We start from the raw sequence: 20,923 nt of genomic DNA on the forward strand, positions 1-20,923 counted from the left end.
GAGAAATAGTTTCAAATTATACATTTTAAAAAAATATATTAAGTGAAATGCTGGTAATGAAATACTTTAAAATTTTTTGTTCTAGACTATCTCGTATTACCCCTACCCTAATGCGATAGCAATATTTCATCTCTAATGATATTATGAAACAATATCTTATCTCAAAATCTGATTCCTAAGTCTGTTTATGTAAGTATAAATCTTATCTTTAGATCCAATATGACAGCTCTACAAGAAATTTACTGTAGAATATTTTCTTACCCTTGATATGGTTTTTTGTAGGTATAGTAATATAATTTTGGATGGGATTTTGCCTTATTCCATTCTTTTCTGCCTTACAGACAGGCTCTTGGTGCCTAGATGGTTTATTATGCCTGAGTAGTGGCAGAACCTATTTTAACATGAACATTTTAAAAGTAAGGATGTCTAACTTTATTAATGTATCCCTTAAACCCTCCCATTCCTCAATGGCTTCCTAAGCAGGGAGAGATTTCTCAAATACCCCAAAATGAAGGATCTCCCCAACTGATTTCATTTGCAAAGATTAAAGAGGGTGGGCACAGGCTCCAGGATGTTCCTGCAATGACTCAAATGATGCAGTTTCTTTTTCACTGTTATTACAGATCCTGACTGAAAAATTACCCAGTGTGCTCACCCAGAAAACAATCCTGCTGTCAGAGCACCAGACACCAGCATGAAATGTCCCTTTTATTGACAGGGACTGCAATCTGTCCCATCCAAAGGGTACATGGAAGAAAAACACTGTGGAATTATTGAAGATTCGAGCCACTGGTAACAACGTAATTTGTATAAAAGCCACACAGTCTCTAGCAGACTTCATGAAAGATCCAAATTGTAGTGGTTTTTGAGGCTAAAGTCTGTTTAGAAAGAGACAGTAAAAATTATCTTGCTACCTATACCAAATTTTAATGCTATTTTGCAAATTTATGAACAAAAAGCTTTAGAGGGAATATAAAAAAACCCCCACATTTATTTTGCTATTGAAAGTCAGGAAAGAAAAGGACTGATGCAAACAGCAATTGCAGGAGGGTGAGAGACCCAATGCTGCACAAAATTTAAAAAAATTGGGGATGGAGCAATGAAATTGCAGATAGATGAGTGTACCCAAAATGAACTTAATGTTCTCTTTCCTGTTCTGATTTCCCTTCCGCTCCCCCAGACAAAAATAGTTCTGCTCACAAACTGAGTTCGCTGAGGTAATTAAGTTATTTACAAAGAAAGGTCATTAAAATGGTATCCACCATGTTCTACTGACAGAAAAGAAACTCTAAAGAGAAATACCTCTCATTGCTTCAAGGGCTTTGAATTTCTCTGCTTAATGCCCAGAGACTATTTATTGTTAAATATTTCTGTAGTTGGGGTATTATTACCAGTGATGGTGCATGTAGAATAATGAGAAAAGTACATTTTAGTAGTTACATTCTATTGTCTCAAATTTGTGTGCAAAATACATCCCAAATATCCAAATACATTCCCAAATAAGCAGAAGCTGGAAGCAGTATTCAAGCAGAACCACTGACTTCATTCCAGAACTCCTCTCTCCAAAAGTCAATCCAAGAGATGAAATTTCCTCCTAGATTCCGTGGGAAAGTTTAAAAATCTAAATCTCCCAATGAGAGGGCATCACGTTCCTGAGTTTGTACCACGAGCTGGGTCTGGAGAGCGCTCAGGGCTGCGCTGAGATCCTCTCCCAGCCCAGGAAAGCTCAGAGCTAGGCAGCTCACAGCCAAAGCCAAGAGCAGCCTGGCAAGATGAGCTATTTTTCCTTCATTGTTTGCTCCCAGGAAACTCTTCTTATTCCAGAATCTGGGCATCTCTCTGAACTTCAGCCACTGCACCGAATGGGAGCACTCTGCTTGTACCAGCACAGTGTAAAAAATCCCCAGGAAAACCTGGAATCTCACAGCAGGAGCCAGGAACAAAGAATTGTCTCCCACCCTCACATTCAAAAAGATTTCAGAGAAAACCCAGCAAGCACAAACAAGCTGGGAGCTCATTGCAGAGCTGCAGAGCAACTTGTACATGATCTCCCCATGCAGAAGGCCCAGAGAGCCCTTGCAGCCTTTGGGGATGGCAAACAGAGGGTGGGAAGGATGCAGGAACAGCTGAGGGATGGACTTCTGGGTCAGCACAAACCCAGGGCTGTGAGCAGGATGAGCAGAGGGATCCCTCCTGCAAACTCTGGAAAACAACATTAGGGAAACAAACTGCTCCCATCTGTGGGGTGTGAGGGAGCAGGGCTGGTTCTTATCTACCAAGGGCAGATTTAATTACATTCTGCAAAGTGAACTCGGAGAAAGATGGTACCAAAAACGCTCAGATTTTGCCTGGCAACTTTATTATTTGCTCTTTCATTTGACTTAAGTTGTTGTAAATCAGACTAAAGGAAAGTGAGTAATTACTTTTGCCTTATCCAGTGTATTTCTCTATTACCAATATTTTTGACAGATGGCCCTGTTAAACCCAAAGATAGAAAGGAAAGCATAATATGCAGCAGATACCAGAGGAAATATAATAAGGCATCATTTTCAGGATCTCTAACCATTCTTCTAAATAAAAAAAAAGATTCTTCTATCGATAAAGCCTTATTTAAAAAAACAAAAGTGTCTGTTCGTATTGTTTGTTTCCTCTCTCTCCCACCTTGCAAACAGTCACTGCAGATCTGTACTATTGAGGTGAATTGCCACAAATTTAGGGCTTAGCACCTTTCCCCCTTTTTCCCCCTGATAAGCAGGAACTCAGCAACTGAGTCCCCCAGGAGCAGGGTTTTGCCAAACTCAAAACCAGTAGAGATTACTCTCCAGTGTGGATCCCTTGATGATGAAAATGGATCTGAGTTAATCATTAACAGCAGGGAGCCTGATTTCAGCAGGATAAATCTTAGTCCAAGTGAGTGGAATAGGTTTTATCTCAGCAAAGGACAGCCTGGAGCCTGGCCAGGTCCTGGACAGGAAACCTGGTGTGAAACACCAGACTAATTATAGACCTTCAAGCCTGCCATGCCAAAATATTTTATTTCTGGAGGGCGTCAGGAGAACTCTGCTGCCAGGGCATCACCTTCCCACAGGCACTGGTGGTGCCTTTCAGCACTGCTACGCCAAGAGAAATCTGCCACAAATCCATCCAGGGCTCCCTCAGAAGCTGTGTTGCAAAGACAGCCCTCAGATAAATGTGGCTTGAGTGCATCTTATTTGAGGATACAGGTGAAAGAGTAAGAGTTCAGAGCACATCTCCTATCCTTCAAACAACAACAAAAGCAAGATATGAATGAAAGTGCCATCATTTGTTAATTGGTATCAAGTGTTGAACATGAGATAGAGCAGGAGAGGGCATTGCCAACCCCACCACCTAAAACAGCTAAACACGAAGGAAGAAACAAATACCTTCTTCTAGGCAGCCAGGTAGGAGCTGACAGTGGGGCATAATTTAGAAATATAATTACAGTCACAGTGATGTGATCTGAGAGAAGAGATTTAGACTCTTCACTGTGGCTGTAATCCCCGTGCTTAGTGCAGCTTTGCGTGCTCTGCTGAAGCTGACACAAAAGTGACGAGAAATCTGCACCAAAAACTGTACAGAACTCTGTTCATTATTATACAGAGCTCTGACATCTTGCAACATGAATGAAATCGCAGAAAAATAGGGATTAAAAACTCAGTGCCAGCCCAACTCCAGGCTATGATCCTGGCCAGCACAAACACAGCGGAAGCTACATGGAAATATCCACCTGGAATGACAGGAAACAACCTAAAATCAGGCCAGTCTACCTGCGGCCTCAATGGCACTTCTGATCCCACTTACTACTAATATTGAAGGGAAAAAAAGGATGCAATGTTGGCTTTGATTCCCTCAAGAGCTGGAGACCCTGCTCCGCACAGGAGTGGATGTCACTCCGGGGATATTCCCCACCTCTTTCTCTTTAACCAAAACCTGCTGGGAGTTGTGAGGAACTTCTGTTTGCCCCAGCCAACGCTTCCTTTTTTACTTCCTTTATTTCTTTTCTTACCCCTTAATTGACTATTGAAAACCCCCAAACACTTTCAGTGTGCTTTCATTTCTTTCTGCCTTCAACTCAACTTTTAGCATTACCACTGGAGTATCTCCTTGGAGACCATCCCATTCCAAACCCCTGCCATGAGCAAGGACAGCAAGGGCTGACATTTTCCCTGTATTTCAGATGTAGCCATAAGATCTACTGAAGAATTAACCTGGTACTAGTTAAATAAAAACCCATCTCAGCAATAGAATGTTCTTTGTCAGAAGGTACAGGGGAAAAAACCCTTGAAAACCCAGCCCATCCAAGCCAGCGGATTTGCTGTGTCCATGACCTCCTTATTCCATTTGCCCCACTTCAATGTTTGGTTTAGCTGCAAGAAGGTGAATGGAAACTTTATCTGCCTGTTAGAACAGACTCTTCCCAACTGTATTAGCTCTTTAACTAACACATAATCAGAAATTAAGTTCTCACTACCAGCTGTACGAATGCAGCTCAGGGAGAAGTGGGAAGTTTTAATTTCCCAGTGCCCCCATTATGCTGCAGCTGTAACAGCGCCGTGGTTTTGACAAGATCCACAATTTTCTTGTACTTTCTTTTTCACATTTGATTCCAGGATGTTGTCACAGCAATGCATCTGGGAGGAGAATTTAGAGAAAACCATTGCAAGAAATGCTCACTTTTATGGGTCTCTACTCTAAAATCTTAGTAGAGGGGAAGAAAAAAATGTATACATATTTATATGTCTATGGACTTCTCTTTATGCTAATATCATGTATTATTCTGCATTAAAAAAAGAAAGACTGCGTTGCATTTATACTCAAAACAGTTCCAATAAACATAAAAAATATGGCTATTGAAAATGACAGCAATTTTTAAAATCTGTAATTTAGAAGGATAACTTTATAATTTTCATATCTGCAGGAAAAGCTGTTTGGGCAGTTTTAAAAGCTCACTGTAACTGCAATTGTAAACATGTAGTTGAAAAGCATAAAGATGAGTTGCTCATCTGCATTTTTATCTGTGTTGTCTTAGAGCCATTAATTGTGGAAATGAAACAGAGAAACATGTATTAAACCCCAGGATACGAGAAATTAATATACATGGAGAATAGAAATATCTGGAAGTTAGGGATGACCTCCATGTTTCAGAGAAAGATTAATCAAAGCCCAAGTTATAGTTTCCAATTTACTGCAAAACAACAGATCCTATTTCATAATAACTCTGGGAACACCATCCCAGCTCCAGCAGCACTTAGATGATGTGGATAACAAATAACTAAAGCCAGCACTCGGGGTTCTGGAGCGTGAATCACCGCACGGGAAAGCCAGGAGTGTGTTTGTTTAATTGCAATGAGCTTTAATCAGGGGATTGATCCACCTTCAGCTCCGTGCCCCGAGCGGCGCTGCCATTCCTACTCCTTTTCAGCCCCTTTGGGACTCAATAGGGCACATCAGAGCTGATGTTGATGCCATGAAGATTTTTTGCCTTTTCTTTTATACCCCTTTTATACCTTTTTACAACTTCTGTATTCCTAGTGCTTTTTGCCTGCATTCTTGGACTTGTTTGTCAAGCTAAGAGATAAAACATTTTAGAAGCTTCCTAGTTAGGGATCAATGTGCCCCAGACCCCAAGGTCCTCTCCAGAACACATTCTGTAAACTGAGATAGAACCATCCAGGGGAAGGCTCCTTGGGGAGGGGGGGCTCACTTGAGCCTCTCATTGGGGAATCTTTGATAGATGTGCTAATTAGTAACACCTATAATGTTATACCAGACATTTTGGAATATATTCAGCGGGGTGCATTTCAATGCATACAACCTGGACGAGTGCACCTAGGGATCCTTAAAATAAATACGAAGGTAAAATCACTTTTCCCCTTCTAACCGTGTTTGACTCTTGATTTTTAGACCAAGAAAAGGCATCAATGTAAATTGTCAGAGCTGCACGAGAGGCAAGGAGGCTGATGTGAATTTACACCACCCAGGATGGTCAGTTTGGCTGGCTGGAGCAGGAGCCTGACTCAGCTCAGTTCCCTGGCTCGCAGCCCACACGGGCAAGGCAGAGCCCCCAGGAGCTGTCAGAGCATCTCGGAACAGAACTCACCTCCTGGCTGTGTGTGCGAGCGAGCAGTACCCCTGGAAGGAATGTGGGAGCTGTAAATGCCATCAGCTTCAGCTCCTGAGACCATGGGAGCAGCCAGGGAATTCTCCCCAGCAGCACCAAGCTGCGGTCCTCGAGGAGCATCGTCTTAATTTAATGTTCTTATGTTAATACCCAGGAAATGTCATGGCATTTAAGCTGCAGGACTGCCTTGTAACCAACTTCTTTATCAAATTTAAGGCTCCCTCTCGCCAGCCAGGGGATGTGGCTCAGACGGGGCGAGCGGGAGGCAAAGAGGGCCAGATGCTCTTGACAATTAAAGCAAAGGCTGCACTTCTGTGTTGCTGTGGGAATGCTGGGCTACAGCCTGACTGTTACCAGCAGCCAAATTGGAAAAAATATCGATTGGGGAAAAAAACCCACAACACACAGAACACCTATCTAAATGAATGTGATGCAGTCTTGTATAAATCAATACCCAGTCTTCTCAGCTGAGGAGCGAGGAGATCTTTCAACATGCCTGACATTTTCCCTATCATTTGGGAGTCCAAAAATGCTTCCCAGATTCCCATGGAACACTCCAACAACTGCTGAAGTGCAGAAGTGGGAGCACGGGGACCTGTAAGCAAAGAGAGCTGCTCATTTGAGCATCCTCATCACTTGTTAACTCCACTGAGGCCTCATCAACAATTCTTTTGTATTAGTCATGCAATTATTGTTATTATTATTATTCTTGGGTAGCAGGTGTGTCCTGATTTTACTTTTCAGGACACAGGAAAATTTCCATTGCAGCAAATTTATACTCATTAAGAAGTAGAGAAGAAAGGGCAAAATAGTCTCCTTTTTGCTACTTGAGAAAAGAGGCAGACCAAGGGAATTAAGAAACTTGCTCAGTAAATCCATTTCCAGCAATTTCTCAAGCCCCCTCCTGGTTACATCTCTTTGCTGCAGTCTCAAATCTGACCCCAGACAAAGCTGTAGATGTGAAGGCACAAAGTCAAGGAAATATCCAAAATCCAAGTGAGCTTTGCAGATCAGTTTTCCCTACAGATTTAATTGATACACTTTGAAAATAGAGGGCTGCACCTCCTTTTTTGCTTCTGATAAGAAGCAGAGACACATGAATAACCGGGATCCTAACTGCCCTCAATTTTCAGTAGGACCAGTCTCTTCCATTTCTAATACACCTGGTTTGAGATTTCTTTCCTTCAATCTCCATTTCCATCTCCACCCTCTCTAAAAATATTGATTCTCAGCTTCTTGCAGATAATTCCAAACTTCTTGCATGTTAAGATCACTTGCAATGACCTCTTACACATTAAACTTCACTTTCAGAATGGTCAAAAACTGTGGCTTTGCTTAGAAATATAAATTCTAATAAAAATAAAGCTGCAGTGATAAATCAAAAATAAAATGAAAAATAAATGTTTTGTTCCCAATTCATCACCTGCTCAGCTGTAATTCCCCATATCCCTTTTTACATCAGGACTAGGTTTCCAAGTCACCTTGACGGATCTGAAAATTCCCCTTCTGTGCATGTGTTACTGTATAAAGAAATATCAGGGAATTTTGCCACTCCACATTAACAGCCAGTCCTCACTCAGGGGTTCATCATGGCTGGAAACAGAGAAAAATACCTTAAAAGCATCTGTTTTCTATCTAAAAAACCTGATTTAACTTACACCATTTCACCCAGGTATTGACAGAGTGAGGAAGACAACAGCTCTGTGAGGATATTCAGGATCACCCTTCCCACAGGAAGGGCAGCTGCCCTTGGAAAGGCGCTGGGAAGGGAGGATCAGAGCCCTCTGAGGGCATCAGGGAGCCACTGCTCCTCTCCTGCAGAACGCTTCGCATTCTGGGCATGCACAGCCCCAGCACAGCAGCTATTTACGGCTGGAACACCTGTGTGATACCGCCGAGGAAATGAGTAATAAGCATATTAATGACACCATTATTAACCAATTAATTAGTTCCTGCCGTCTGCACTGCAATACTCCTGCTTTCTCTGTCTAAAGGGCAAAATACTTCTGTCCACACGGGCCAATATCCCAGCTCACCTTGCTGCCAGGGAAAGTTAGCAAACATTGCTGTGTGTTTGGAAATCCTTTTGAGCAGGTGCTTGGGTTTGTCTGGCAGCTCTTTTAGACTTTTTCCTCAAAGAAACACCCAAAGGAGAACACTGCTCTGATTCCGAGTCTCCGAGCCAGTCTTCCACGCACACACAGCCCCTTCCCACTCCTGAGGATTGCTCCCTGCACAAAGATGAGAGGCACAGAAAGGGCTGGGTTTGGATTGATGGCAGGCACAGCTGAGTGACATTTTCCTTTTTCTGTACTCAGAGCTCTCCAAGCAGCAACATTAGGACAGAGCCTTCAGAAACAAACTGTCAGCTGTGGGATCCCACATTAGTAACATCATTAGCCAATTCACTGTTGGATAAAAGCCTTCTCATCTTAAACACTCCTACTTAGATTGAACTTCACCCACCCATGTTAGTCATTTCATTTTAATGTTTCATTTCACCCAATGCATTTTTTTTTTTTTTTTTAAACTTCAGAACTTTAATCTCAGGCTCATTTTCCTTTTAGTACAAAAGCTGTCTTTAACCTTGTTGTACTTCAGCTCTTCCGCTCAATACAATGGTTAATGTCATTTTCTACTGAGGTTTAGAAACAGGAAAAAAACGCAGTGTTGGTGAGGACTGTATTGAATAGCTAGCTTCTCATTACACCACAGAAACCCCATCATAATAGAGAACAGAGATCACCTTTGGGCTAATAAATGAATGAAAAAAAGGATCTAAAGCTGGACTCTTGCTGGCATTACAAAGATTACATTTACTGCATGTTTCACCTTGGGCTCTCAGCTCATGTTTACCAAGACTTAAATATCATAATCCCCGTGAGAAGACGGAGGCACAAGGAACTTAAATAACATTTATTCTTTAGAGCATTTAAGAACAGTGTTTAGAAATACCAATTTCCTGATCAATTGGATGCTACTCAACCCAAGCCCAGCTGGAGGGGCTGGAATTTCACTCTCATTCCCTGGGATACAGCTGTGAAGCTGCTGTTCGTCCCCTTTTCTCTCTCCTATCTCAGCTCAGACCTGTGCTCATCTCCTCCTTCTGCTACAGCAGCAAAATTTCCAGCTAAAAATCCTCAGGCAAGGACACAAGTGAAGGTGTGTGCTGTGCTATCAGTGTGCCTGAGCAAATATTTATTGTTAATATGCATTATCTGGATTGGGATAAGCAAACTGTCCCCAGCCCAGAGCCAGCATCCCTCTGTGCCAGGCTCTGGAAGCACACAGTGGCATAAAAGTCTGGTGTTTCCTTCTGGTTCTGGTGGAATTTTCTGCACAAAACATCACAGTTAATCTTGTGTTTCTTCAGCAGTAACTTGTCCTCACTGTGCTTTTGGCAATTTGGGATAACAGCTCTGCTTAGGTTCGTAATTCCTACAGCTCCTTTTCAAAAGGAGCTGAGCTACAGGAACAACTATGGCACCTGAAGAAAGAAGCTTTGCAAGGCCCTGTGCCTTTCATTCTTCTCTTTCAGTGACCTCTGAGATCTAAAGGAGAAGGTAAAGATCCAGGAGCTGGAGCCAATGTGACCTTTTCTCTAAGGCAGACGATAAACATAAAGGGTATTGTTAATGCAGTGCACAGGCATTTAACCACATGTCTCATTAACTTTAATGGGAGCCTCACCTAAATATCTGAACATCACTCCCAAACTATACCCTCAAGTGGGATGTCCAGGGGAAAAAATGCCCAGGAAACACATGAAAAAGAAAAAAAGAAGATAAATACCAAAGAGGAAGGCAGATACAAAAGTGCACGTGTGGGTAGGAATACATAAAGTTATTTGTGTGCTCCCTGAGAAAAGAGGGATAACCTCCCAACCACACACAAAGGGGCTTTGGAGTATTCAACAGAGGGAGAAAGTAACTGCAAGGGAAAAGGCATCCAAGGAATAGTTCCAGCAGCAGCAGGGATAGCTATAGGAAAGCATAAGGGGAATCCATAGGGAAAATCAATCTACAAACCCCAGTGTGACAGTTTTATGCTTCCCCATAATTTAATATAATAGAGAGATGTAGGCATTAAAGCATTCAGGTTAAAGTATTCATGAATAATAAAATCATATTCATTTTATCTGGTCACATTCTATTCAAAATCATTTTATTACCTTCCAAAGGGTAAATCTTCCAAGGTTTTTGAACATGTTAAGATAATTTAAAAGTAAGTGCTCAAGTTGTTTAAGCCGTGAATGACTTCTTCCATTTCTGTCTTCCAGAAAGCTGAGAATGAAGAAGGAGGAGAAGAAAAATAAAAAAAAAATGTGCATCTAAACAGAAGGAGACAGGCTGTACACAACAGGGCTGGAGTAATGGATTTGCTTACAGAGAACTTCCCATGTAAACATCGAAACGTTTAGTTCGAAATGAGCTCTGAACCTAAAAACGGCGCCGAGCACGGGGCTGCTCTTTCACACACACAGAATTATCACAGCTGGTCCTACTGATAAAAGTGAGCATTATGATCCTTGCTGATAAAGGCATTTAGCATTACAGAACCAAACCTTTTACTGCTCTGAGCCTTTGGAGGGATGCAGCAGGACGCTGGTGGCACGGTCACCTGAGCCCGTGGTCCCCTCCCCACTGGGACTGCTGCCCCAGGAAAGCCAGGAGCTGCCCCTTCTTCACCCCAATGTGCTGCTTGGGGCTGGGAAGAGTTCATTTCCCTCCACACAGGGCTGTGGTTTGGAGTTGAGCTGAAAACAGGCTGATAACAGGAGTGGTTCTGCTGTTGCTGAGCAGGGCTAGCACAGAGCCAAAGGACTTTTCTGATTTCTGTGCTGCCACAGTGGCCAGGGGACAGAATGGGAAATTGGGAGGGGACACAGCCAGGCCAGCTGGTCCCACATGGCCAAAAGGACATTCCAGACCAAGACCCCATGCTCAGTGTGGGAAGAAGGAAGAAGAGGGGGGAGGTTTGTAGTTACGGCATTTGCCTTCCCAAGTAACCTTGGCCTTTGGAGCCCTGTAAATCAGAACATGAATACAAGATATTTTTATTTCTGGTATTTCATGAGCTGTATTCTCCTGTGAGCTTCAAGCCTGATGCAAAGGAGCTTTGGGCACGTGCTGAAAACACATGAATAGTCCAATGGCTTCAAGCTGTTTGGTTCCTCCCTTGCACCCAGGGATTTGGCAATTTCCTGGAGCCAGGAGAAGGAAACTGCAAATCATTAACAAAATAATCTTTGCCCATGACAAAGACATTAATCAAAATGTCTGTATTCATGTTCCAGAGGGGCATTTAAACCATCATCCAGCCATTCACTCCAGTACAACCCAATGTCACTGCCACTGAACAGCACTCAGATTTCCTCCCAAAACTATGACAGTATCTAAACTAATTTTAGCTTTATGGAACAACTCCCATTTCAAAAACATGCAGTATTTATGGGATTGAGCAAAAGCAAAAAACCAATTGTCAAAGTCAGTTGTGTGTCAAGCAAAGAGAAGGAAATATTCAGCATTTGAGCACATGCAGCCTTGCCACCTGGCCAGAGCTTTTTAATAAAAACCAGCCAATCTTTTCTCCTCAACGGTGCAGACGCCACTGTTGAATTCCCAGGTGCCCCAGCATCCCCTCACTCTCATTTCTCACCAATTCTCATACCTCAGTCTTAAATCCTTCAAGAGCAAATCTTCAGCAGTGCACAAAATGTGAATTCAGCAGGCAAAAATTCCCCAAAAACAATCCCCATGAAGCCCATATCACCATGCATTTATTTCTCCTCACACCAAAATGTTTTTGTCAGGAGCTAAACAAAACACCAGACAATAAATCAAGAAATCCTGTTACATTAAACAAATTATTCCATAATTGGAACAAGGCTGTTTTACCTCTCCAGCGAGAGCAAGAAACAAATGCTTAAAAATAACTTTCCAGGAAATATTTGATTTCTTGATTATTTTCCTTTTTAATAGGAAACTATGGAGAAACAAATGGAGGTGATGCTTTCATGAAATGCCTGCTAGAAAGCAGAATCCTTCCCTGTGAGTGTGGGCAGGGCCTGGCACAGGGTGCCCAGAGATGCTGTGGCTGCCCCTGGATCCCTGGAAGTGTCCAAGGCCAGGCTGGATGGGGCTTGGAGCAGCCTGGGACAGTGGAAGGCATTCCTGGTTGGAGCTGGATGATCTTTAGGGTCCTTTCCAGCCCAAAGCATTCTGGAATTCTCTGATAATTATGGTTCTGACCGTGCCTTTTGTATTGGAAAATACAATAATCAAGAATTCTGAAGATATAGTACAAAACCTTGGAAAAATATAGGAATTTATATCATAAATCAGGATAGTTTTTAATTCACGCCCTACTTGCTTTGATGAAGTATTTTATCATCTCGAAGAGTGCCTGCAGAGAAGGTGAAATGAGTGACAGCACATCCTGACAGGAGCTTGGGGACAGCATGGCAAAACAACACAGGGAACCAGCCAACAGGAAAAGGCTTCCTGAAAGAAAAGGTTGTGGATACAGTATGCAGCTAGCAAGAATTTCTCTTGCTTCTTTCCAGTCCCGTGAGATACTTTTCTCTCTCATGAAGATATTTGCAGAGTTCTATAAGCTATGAACCCCTGAGACCTTGCAGAGCTTTGTTTATGGCACAGTAGGAAAATATTTTGACAATGGATGTTTTAGGATTTTAGCCAATCACCCCAAGGGGTGGCTGATCCTTTGTCCAATTAGACTATGAAGAAAAAAGTCTATAAAAGAGTTGTAAAATAATTAAATAAATCGATCTTGCTGCACAATTCCTGCCTGCTGGATCTCTCTCCTCCTCCCTGCCACTGCGGGACACAGTGATAAAAAGTCACAATTCCACAGGTAGCAGAGGGCTCCTCTGACTAACATCCTCATCATCAAGCCAGGTTTCTGATGTAGTTGTCCAATTTCATTGTGTTTCCCACCACTGGGGTAGGCACCTGCAGGAGGTGGGTGCAGATCTCCAGTGGGTCAGCTCGGCAGAGCTTCTGCAATCTTATCACTCACAGAGCTGATAAATCGTAAAGGGTTTGGGGCTTCATTAACAAGACCTGAGGGGAAAAAGATTTACCTCAATGGCAGGATCATGGAAATACAAAGAATTTTTAAATATATTTATGCATGACAAACTGGTGCATTGCTGTGTTCTGAGACACAGCCAGGCAACTTACTCTTGTTTCTTCAGCCCTGATCAAGACCTTGGATTGTGGCTGTTCCTTACACAACATTCCCATAGCAGACCAGGACCAAGGCATGTGTACAGATCTCATTTACAGCTGATTATTTCCTAGCTGCTGTTTCCAGCTGCTGTTTGAAGTCAATCAGCAATAACAACAACAAAAAAGCACTTTGCTCTTCATTTGTGAGCTGCTGGAAGTTAAAAGCATTGAGAGGAAAAGCACCCAGGTTGATGTTTGGCCTTCCAGCTGTGCCCTACAGCCTCTGAAAGTTCCCAGATCTGTGCAAAATCTGTCAAAATTCAGAGAAATTAACCTATTCTTCAGAAATGTTCATTAACCATGACCCTGCCCCACCATCCCACAGCTGCATTGGCTGCTTCTTGCTCCAGAGCTCATTTCTGGATGTAGAATTAGCCCATGAAGTTGTTCATATTGCCACACATCATCATTCACCACCTACAACCCCTGACTCCTGCTCTATGGCCTGATCCACCTCCTGCAGCAAACAGGAGGAACAACGAGGTGGGTGCTCCAGGAAATGAATAACGAGCAAATGAGCTTTGGGATCGCTGCAAAAGGAAAGGAGCAGAACCACGAGCACAGCAGAGAGCAGCTCCCAGCCTCTGGTGAAAGCAGGCACAGGGAGAGACAAACATCTCAGAGGGTCTCATGCCTTTTTTTCCCCATACATTACTGTCACCTCCCCAAAACCTCCTGGCACAAGCTATTCTTTCCTCATAGCGGGCACCGTGGCTCATGCACTCCATCAGGGACACTGGACAGGACACTGCACGTGGGTTACCCCTATGGCCTGAAGGGGAGTTCTAGTGCAGATTTAAATCTCTCTCGTGTGCCATGACCACAAGAACACTGTGGGAGCTTAAGCAGCACCTCAAACCTGAGCACCTTCACAGCTCATTTCACCCCTGAGTCTCCCCATCCAGATCTACACTCAGTCACCCACCCAGCTTCTGTGCTGGTCTGCATTTGAATCCAAAATTCAGCCCAAAAAATCCTTGAGAGGACCAGGCTGATTATTTGGCTGGTGAAGGTGGAATCTCCACCCTGAGGGCTAAGAGAGGTCTGTTCTTTCTGCACATCTGACTTAAGTGTTATTGTCTCAGAGATGGAGAAGGCTGTGGGCAAGTGGGGTGGGTGGGCTTTTTGCTGGAGAGCTCATGCACTGAGAAATACAGTTTTAGGGAAGAAAATAATGAAGTATTTGACAGGTAGGTCACGTCTGAGTAATAGTCACTTGACAAAAAACTCACAAGTTTGACTCTGATTTTCCTAATTTAGGATATTTCCAGAACTCCTAGTGCAGAGCTTGAAAAGGTGCTAGAAACTCAAAAACGAATGACACAGTGGGATTTTCAGCAAAGAAAATATTTTAAGTTTAAAAAAAACCCCAAAACTCTTCACTGTGGGAGGAAAACCAATAAATCATTTCTGCATTCAACTCCAATTTCTCTGTCAACTTCTCTTTGATTATACACCCAGGAGCTTGATGAGGACTAAACTACAGGCTACCTCATCTGCAGTGTGCAGCAATTCCCTGCTAGAGATGCTCATTATGGCCACAGGCACTAGGCCAGTGGAATAAGTCTGCTAGATAGTTATTGCTAGGTTTTTAACATAAAAAAACCTATTAAAAATCACAGTAATCCCGGCCACCTCAGCTCTCCCATAATAGCCCCAGGAATAACGAGGGCTGGCAGGGTGAGGGCAGCCTGGCTGGGCAAGTGGGGCAGGGTAAAGTCACACATGGAGGGCTGGGAGTGCAAAGCCAGGGGTTTGGAGATGGAGGTTTAGGGAATTTCCTGGATGCTCTGTCGGCAGCAGAACCAAAGAGAAGGCTGGCGTGGGTGTTTGCTGGGCCAGGCAGCTCTGGATGAGCAGAGTGGTGTAATTCCTGCTCGGAGTGCCACTCCAGAGGGAGCAGCAAGGCCCCCTCAGGGCTTCCCTTGGGGATCTTTGGGAGGCGAGACAGGGGCTGCCTGCCTGGTGGGCAGAACCTGTTGTTCAGAGCAGGTCCCATTGCTGCCTTTGGGCACTCCAGCTGTTGGTGGCCTTGGAGGTTTCCCTGGGTTCTCACCAGAGCCCATTTCCTCCCACCACCCCGCAGCAGCTCATCCAGCAGGGATATCCAGCCAAAAACTCCCTGAGTGCGAGCGAGGGAAAGGCAAAAAACCTTGGAATGGGCAGAGCCAGGTGCTGTCATGGTGGGGAATTGAAGAAAGGGTATAAAGAGACATCATCTGCCAGGGGCTCCACTCCACTGTTCTTTATAACAACCTCTCAACCCCATATCCCCAGCAAATTCTCTCCTGGAATGTGTTTCCCTACTGGGCTGTCCTGTATTTAATTTATTAAGCTTAGCAAGAGACAGGGGTGGGGAAAAAATATAGATTACAAAAGCCACAGTAAAGAGATAAAGCAAACACTGCTCCTGCAGCAAAGCACATTGAGGGGCTGGCAGAGGGAACCAACATTTTAGCTGGTTTAGAAAGGAGGTTTTAGCTTGATGGATGTTTCTGCTACATAGAGACATTCTTAAATTAAAATGAAGCTAAGCCAAAAATATTTATCAAAGGTCACAGACTTATTATTACCTGTGTAATAGTATTGCCATCACTTTGGCTCACAGCACAGTGAAATTCCACTCGTTGGGCTGAACAAGGTTGTGCCAGGTAATGTTCCCATAAAACTAAAGGACAGTTCTTGCCCTAAACAATTTACCTGTACAATAGCATATATTGCCTCTGCTACTGCCTCTCTATTTTTGCTTGTCCTAACACAATGGGAACACGCTGATGTTACTGCAGAAAAAACTGGGGTCTCGTCTATTGGGTCTTAAATCCTTGTTTCCCCATCTCTTTGGCTTCCATGGGAAAGTTGCATCTGCTTCCCCTTCCAGCTTCCTTCCCTCCCCCACGCCCTCCCAGCTCCACTCCTCATGTGGAGGATTGGGAAAAATGGAGTTGGGTTTATGTTAGGACAAGGGTGTTCTACTTCAGTTATTTATTGCAGTAATCACCCCACGGAACTGTGCTTCCCTCAAATTGCACGTATAAATTATCAGCTATTACTCCCTCTTGCAAAGGTTAATGCAACCTCTTGTTTTACAGGTGGAGTGAAATTTAGAGGTTAAAACATGCTCATGACTTGATTTTTCCTCCCTGCTTCACCAGCAACAAGGTAACGGGTGAGGAAGGCGAGGCATTACCCTCGGAGCAGCTGATCTGCTAAGTGCAATTACAGAGGAGTTTTGTGAAGCATTCTGCAGTGCTGTACATGAGCTCTGAGATCTGGCTTCCCTCTGCTATTCATTTTTCAATTTTCAGCTTCAAAGATCTTGGACATTCTCCTCTAGGCTCATCTACAAGCAGGAATCCAAGGTCTAATCACGCTGGATGATTTGCTCAGACACAGGATTTGTTGCAGCAGTCTTGAGACAAACCAGCAGAAGGGAAAAAAGGCAGGAAGTTCATGCAATATTAGAGTTGCTTTTATTTTCCCCAAATGCCATGACAATCCTATTGTCCTTCAGAGACGTGAGCAAATTTACCTTGTGGAATTTGAGCAGGATTATTATGGGTTTTGTACTTGACAATCTGCTTTTTTACAGAGTCTTCTGTGCAAAGCTGTGTTTGCCGTGGCTGCATTGTTGGAGATACAAGAGCCCTGCTGATTGCTGACAAACAGCACCCCTGGAACGAGGCCACACTCCCACAAGGGATGTAGGAAGAGGAGCACAGGAGATGCCACCTGGTGCAGTCAGTCCCAGGTAGAAAGAGGGGATGCCAAGGAAAACTGCTGTCAAGTGCTGTCTGACAAGGGCAGAAGCCTTTTAGGGATGAGAGTGGTGTACAGTCACCATCTGAACAACCCACAGGTGTTTAAACGTCTCTAAAACCTGGGGAGTTCTAGTGAAAAAACAGGAGAAAGAAATCCTGACACTCATGGGGTTTCCTATACATCATTTAGGATATCAGTAGAAAAAAGTTAAAAAATAATTCAGAGCCTGTCGATACAGGGCTCCTCCACAGCATAGAATGATTTAGGCTGGAAAATTCCCTTAGCAGCACACCCTGAGCAGCCTCTGGGCTCTTCTCAACACTCTGGTGGGGTGAACTTCTGCCAGGGAGCCCAGCACAGGCTAGAGCTTTCCCACCAGGGACAGCCCCACAGTACCTGAGCACAGAGGGCAGGTCCAGGGGCAGCCAAGAGCTGAGACCACCAAACCTGTGGTGCCAAAGCAGGTCCAAAGTGCAGTTAGAGAAGCCAATCCAGCTGAATTGGGGTCACAGCCAAGGCAGGGACCATCTCTTCCTCAGCAGAATTCAACCCAAACTAAGACCCCAGGGCTGAGCCTAAGTAGAGACCTCAGTGGGAGACCCAGATGGGGCTGGGCAGGTCCATCAAGGGCTCTGAATGCCCACCCACACCCCTGTTCCCTCTTCCCACTCAATGATCGACATAGAAAACCATCCAGAAAGGACTCACAGATGTATTTTTTCATTCAGAAAGCTGTGGGGCTGAACCCTCAGCTACTGCACATCATCTGGAGTGGAATCAGTTAACAGCAGAGGAGGATTTAGCACATGATTTTGTTCCAATAACCTATCACATTGACCAGTCCTTTTATTAATCTGAGCATTTAAATGAGTTCTTATTAGAAAAAAGTAACTGGAGCTGCAGAAAAGGAACAAGGTAAGGCAAGGACAAATACATAATTATCTTGAATATGAAAAAAAATGGTGCAGCAGAAGTTCATGTTCCTTTGTGTGGAACACAGCCCAGTTAATGTACAATTTAGATGCAATAGTTTTCTCTGGCTGGGAAACCAGTTTGATTTTTTTTTCCCCCCTCAGCTTATGCTTTTTACATTTTCCCAAAGAACAAAATGATGATGGAAATGAAGTGCTGCAGCAGGCTGGACAAATTCATTAATGTCATTAGCCAAATAATGATTCCAAACCTGTGTGTCAGCACGGGTGGCAGCACCACACTTCCAGTGGGGCTTCCAGCATTCCACCTCTTCCTTAATGGCAACACACAGCTTTGTCATCCATGCTGCAAGAAATACAAGGTCTTAAAAAAGCTCTATTTGCCATGTTCCTGCACATGCACTGCTCGTAATTCCAGGTATCCAGGCTTGATTTGGCAATCAAGCAGCTCCCAGTGCCCTGCAGGAGAAGCTGGGAAAAGGGACAGTCTCCCGGGGTTATTTATTAGCCTTTGTTTAAGAAATTTGCCATGGGGATGAGCAAGTGAGGCCTTTCTTCTCTTATTAATGAGACACCCTGAGCTCCTCCAAAACCTGTGGGGTGAGGGAAGGCTCTATGTCACTGGTGCCTCCCCTGAGGCCCCTCCCAGCCCAAAGCATTCCATGATGCTCCATATCTCCCATGTTTGATGCACAGAGAGCTCCAGCATGTGCTGCTGCCTTCCCTCTCTCCTGGTCAAAGCCTCTCCCTGCCAGTTCTGGAGCCCTAAAGCTGCCAAATGGGGGCTCCTGTGCCCCCAGCTCTGGCCCCAGGTGTGGAATTTGGACGAGAAATGGTGTCTGGGTCTAAAATTGAATGCTTATTGCCCACCAACATCCTGCAGCCTGGGACACCTTAAAAAAGATGGGAAAAGGAACTGCTAACCTGGATCATGAGAAGGGAAATGGTGAAGGGTGCCAGAGTAGCTGGGGGGGGCAGCAGGAGCAGGAAACAATTTCAGACAACGCTGCCACCCTTGGGGCATGAGTTATGCATCAGATTGGTCCCATCCAAAATCCTGTGCAGCTTGTAGACTGAATATTTTTTCACCTCAACTGGCTGCATGCTTGCAGCCACCTTCCCTTCCTTTTTTGGTTTAGTTTTGTGGGTGGCTAAATCCTGCTGGATCCAGGTCCTGCCACCCACTGAAATCGAAATGAAATGGAAATAAGGGGCTTCCTGCAGGATCTCATTGCTCCCTCTGTGTGGCTCTCCCCGTCCCAGCCCTGATGCTGTCCATCTAATTCATCCTGAGACGTTGCTGCCAACTTTTCTTGGCTTCTTGCAGTGTTTCAGGTCTCTTTTTCGTAGTTTCCCAGTGCCTGGCACAGCCAGGTCTATGCTCAGGCAGCACTATGGTAATACACGATTTCTTTATTATAATTAATTTAATGATGGAGAATTCCAGTGGAGGAGATGTTGGGAGAGTCCAGAAAAGCAGCCAAACCATAGAATGGCATCCACCTGCCCAAACCCTTCAGAGCAGACCATGAAATGAGACCTCCAGGGCAATGGATAACACCAAAACATTGAATATATCAATAATAATAGTTATTAAAGCTTTGGTTTTCAGAGCTTTCATCACACGTTCCACTGATGCATTGAGAAAGTTTATAAAGCTCAGTAATACAGGGTGAGAACCACACTCTTCATCCACTAAAAGTACCTGATCCTGACCTATTTTATAATAGGGTTATTCAAAATAACTCCACAGACATCACAACCCACTGGGGCAAGCAAAAAATAGAACCAGTCCCTTGGTATGCATAAAATAACCTGCCTGGGGTACACAGAGGAAACATGAGGGGAAACCTGAAAAAATATCCTCATAATTAAAAAAACTCAGGAGCAAGGATTTTTTTTTTTCTTTTTCTAATTTGGAAGCTTCTTTGATAACACACAAAAAGTTCATAACTGCAAGATCTGGAGCAGCTAAAATGCAGCCAAGGATTGAGGATGCAGTGCTAATATACATATTTGATTGCAGCATTTATGGCCTAAATGCTGGAATGGTGGTGACAATACAAAGCCCTGATTTCTCTTGTGGAAATTCATGTTCCTGTAGGCTGGAGGAATTGGGGGATGTTAAAAACATCCAAAAACTGGGCATGGCTGTGAGGCCTTTTCCTGGTCTTAAAATCAAGAGCCAAACATGGTTAGAAGGGGAAAAGGGATTTTACCTTGGTATTTATTTTAAGGATCCTTAGGTGCACACATCTAGGTCAAGTGCACCTCCATGCACACAGCAATGCACACCCCAAAATGTCTGGTATAACATTATAGGTGTTACTAATTAGCACATCTATCAAAGATTCCCCAATGAGAGGCTCGAGTGAGCCCCCCTCCCCAAGGAGCCTTCCCCTGGATGGTTCTATCTCAGTTTACAGAATGTGTTCTGGAGAGGACTTTGGGGTCTGGGCCACACTGATCCCCAGCTACGAAGCTTCTGAGATGTTGAGTCTCCTGGCTGAACAAACAAGGCCAGGAATGTAGGCAAAAAGCACTAAGAATACAGGAGTTGTAAAAAGGTATAAAAGGCAAAAAATCATCATGGCATCAACTCTAATCAGTAGAAATCAGGATTTGCTGCCTCAGCCAGGTGAAGAATTTAAGGATGGAGGGAAAGAATGCAGGAATAAAGGATGGGGAATGGAGGGAGATCTACCCCAGTGCTAGGCACAGCTTAGAGAGGTGTCACGGATTTGCCTTTAGCTTTGGGGTGTCCCCACTTTAGTGGTGTTGGAGTTACCAGGCTGCTACAGCTGAGCTCTGGAACAAGGCTGAGGGAGACTGGGATG

The sequence above is a fragment of the Corvus hawaiiensis genome, chromosome 11 (assembly GCF_020740725.1).
Source record: "Corvus hawaiiensis isolate bCorHaw1 chromosome 11, bCorHaw1.pri.cur, whole genome shotgun sequence".
In the NCBI taxonomy this organism is placed as follows: Eukaryota; Metazoa; Chordata; class Aves; order Passeriformes; family Corvidae; genus Corvus; species Corvus hawaiiensis.